The 2,817-nt window shown below is 47.6% G+C and overlaps 1 non-coding gene across 1 annotated transcript; it reads right to left on the reverse strand.

The window, feature by feature from the left end:
- Positions 1-394: 394 nt before the first annotated feature.
- On the reverse strand, positions 395-476 carry trnas-uga (transfer RNA serine (anticodon UGA)). Its single transcript has one exon. It is a non-coding gene; the product is annotated as a tRNA-Ser (tRNA).
- Positions 477-2,817: the final 2,341 nt, after the last annotated feature.

Raw genomic sequence — 2,817 nt, forward strand, 5'->3', positions numbered from 1 at the left:
GTGCAGAAGGAGGCCATTCGGCCCATCGAGTCTGCACCGACCCACTTAAACTCTCACTTCCACCCTATCCCCATAACCCTTCCTAATCTTTTTGGTCACTAAGGGCAATTTATCATGGCCAATCCACCTAACCTGCATGTCTTTGGACTGTGGAAGGAAACCGGAGCACCCGGAGGAAACCCACGCAGACACGGGGAGAACGTGCAGACTCCACACAGACAGTGACCCAGTGAGGAATCGAACCTGGGACCCTGGCACTGTGAAGCCACAGAGCTATCCACTTGTGCTACAGTGCTGCCCACAAATGACTGAACTCCATAAATGTTCAAACCGTTTCCTGACAATCAATCGCAACTCTGATTAATTTTCGAGTCAGCCGCTTTCGAATCACAGTAGCTGCGAGCAGGGTTCGAACCTGCGCGGGGGAACCCCACTGGACTTCAAGTCCAATGCCTTAACCATTCAGCCATCTCAGCTAAAGCCTACTTACGACAATAAAGATTATTAAAAAACATTTCACTCTATAAGGCTTTTACTACAACAAACAAACTAAAAGCAACAACAAATAAACATTACTTAGTAGGCAACTAACACATTGATCAACAGAAAAGGTACCACCCCTCCCCAATTAATCAATTAACACAACCCAAATCAGTCATGTTTATACTTTATGTCACACTCTCCGCGGATGTGTAGCCTTCTGATAAAGTCCCAAATTCATCCTAACAATTCGACAGGCTCCTTCTCCCTACCCCACCATGGAATGGCCATTTTAAAATCTCTTCATTCAATCCTGCTGACTACAAACTGATTGACCTCCAGCAGCAGGGTGATGCTGGAGTCTTTAAATCTATGTAGGTCCCATCTCCTTGAACAAAGAATCCATTCCCACCATCATTCTGCTTGGTGGCTAACCCCACATAGCCATTTCCTCTGCTTGGCATAGCAGCAGCTTCTTTCAGCTTCTCTCTTCGAGACTCTCTGTCTGACTGAGACTGCGAGTAGGTGTTCAGCCAGGCTAGCTGTTCACCTTTTGTGCCAAGGTGTGAAAGCTAGCACTTGAGTTTCACCGAGTTTCAACCTGGCCTCTATCTCCATGGCATCCAAATCACATGGACCTGTCTTTAGGCAGATTTCAGCATGATTGCCATCCCCTATTCCAGGACGTTCCATTTGACCTTAAAATTAAAAGAAAACAGTTTTAAATATAACTGTCATATAAAGTCTCACATTTGTAACAATGTCCCATCAAACACTCCCATTGCAGGCATAACATGGGCCAGGTACTGATGTAAAACTTCCTCGCTGCTGTCCCATTAAATACTCTCAGGGCAGATTCAGCACAGGCCTCATTTGGAATATTGTGTACAATTCTGGTTGCCACAATACCAGAAGGATGTGGAGGCTTTAGAGAGGGCTTAGAAGCGGTTTACTAGGATGTTGTCTGGTATGGAGGGCATTAGCTATGAGGAGAGGTTAGATAAACTCGGTCTGTTCTCACTGGAACGACGGAGATTGAGAGGCGATAGAGGTCTACAAGATTATGAGTGGCATGGACAGAGTGGATAGTCAGATGGTCTTTCCTAGGGTAGGAGGGTCAAGTACTAGGGGACATAGGTTTAAAGTGCGTGGGGAAAAGCTTAGAACTGATGTGCGAGGCAGGTTTTTTACACAGAGGGTGGTAAATATATGGAACGTGCTGCCTAGGGAGGTGGTGGGAGCAGGTACGATAGCGGCATTTAAGGGGCATCTAGATAAATATATGAATAGGGTGGGAATGGAAGGATACGGACTCCGTAAGTGCAGACAGGTTTAGTTTATGCAGGTACCATGGCTGGCACAGGCTTGGAGGCCCGAAGGGCCTGTTCCTGTGGTTATTGTTCTTTGTTCTTAGATACAGATCCATCTACACTGTCCCTCAAACACTCCCAGGACAGGTACAGCACGGGGTTAGATACAGAAAGAAACTTCCTCTACACTGTCCCTCAAACACTCCCAGGGCAGATACAGCACAGGGTAAGATACAGTGTGAAGCTCCCTCTCCACTGTCCCTCAAACACTCCCAGGGCAGATACAGCACAGGGTAAGATACAGTGTGAAGCTCCCTCTACACTGTCCCTCAAACACTCCCAGGACAGATACAGCACAGAGTAAGATACAGTGTGAAGCTCCATCTACACTGTCCCTCAAACACTCCCAGGACAGATACAGCACAGAGTAAGATACAGTGTGAAGCTCCCTCTACACTGTCCCTCAAACACTCCCAGGACAGATACAGCACAGAGTAAGATACAGTGTGAAGCTCCCTCTACACTGTCCCTCAAACACTCCCAGGGCAGAAACAGCACAGGGTAAGATACAATGTGAAGCTCCCTCTACACTGTCCCTCAAACACTCCCAGGGCAGATACAGCACAGAGTAAGATACAGTGTGAAGCTCCCTCTACACTGTCCCTCAAACACTCCCAGGGCAGATACAGCACAGGGTAAGATACAGTGTGAAGCTCCCTCTACACTGTCCCTCAAACACTCCCAGGACAGATACAGCACAGGGTAAGATACAGTGTGAAGCTCCCTCTACACTGTCCCTCAAACACTCCCAGGGCAGATACAGCACAGGGTAAGATACAATATGAAGCTCCCTCTACACTGTCCCTCAAACACTCCCAGGACAGATACAGCACAAGGTAAGATACAGTGTGAAGCTCCCTCTACACTGTCCCTCAAACACTCCCAGGACAGATACAGCACAGAGTAAGATACAGTGTGAAGCTCCCTCTACACTGTCCCTCAAACACTCCCAGGGCAGATACAGCAC

This window comes from Scyliorhinus torazame, chromosome 13 (genome assembly GCF_047496885.1).
Source record: "Scyliorhinus torazame isolate Kashiwa2021f chromosome 13, sScyTor2.1, whole genome shotgun sequence".
In the NCBI taxonomy this organism is placed as follows: Eukaryota; Metazoa; Chordata; class Chondrichthyes; order Carcharhiniformes; family Scyliorhinidae; genus Scyliorhinus; species Scyliorhinus torazame.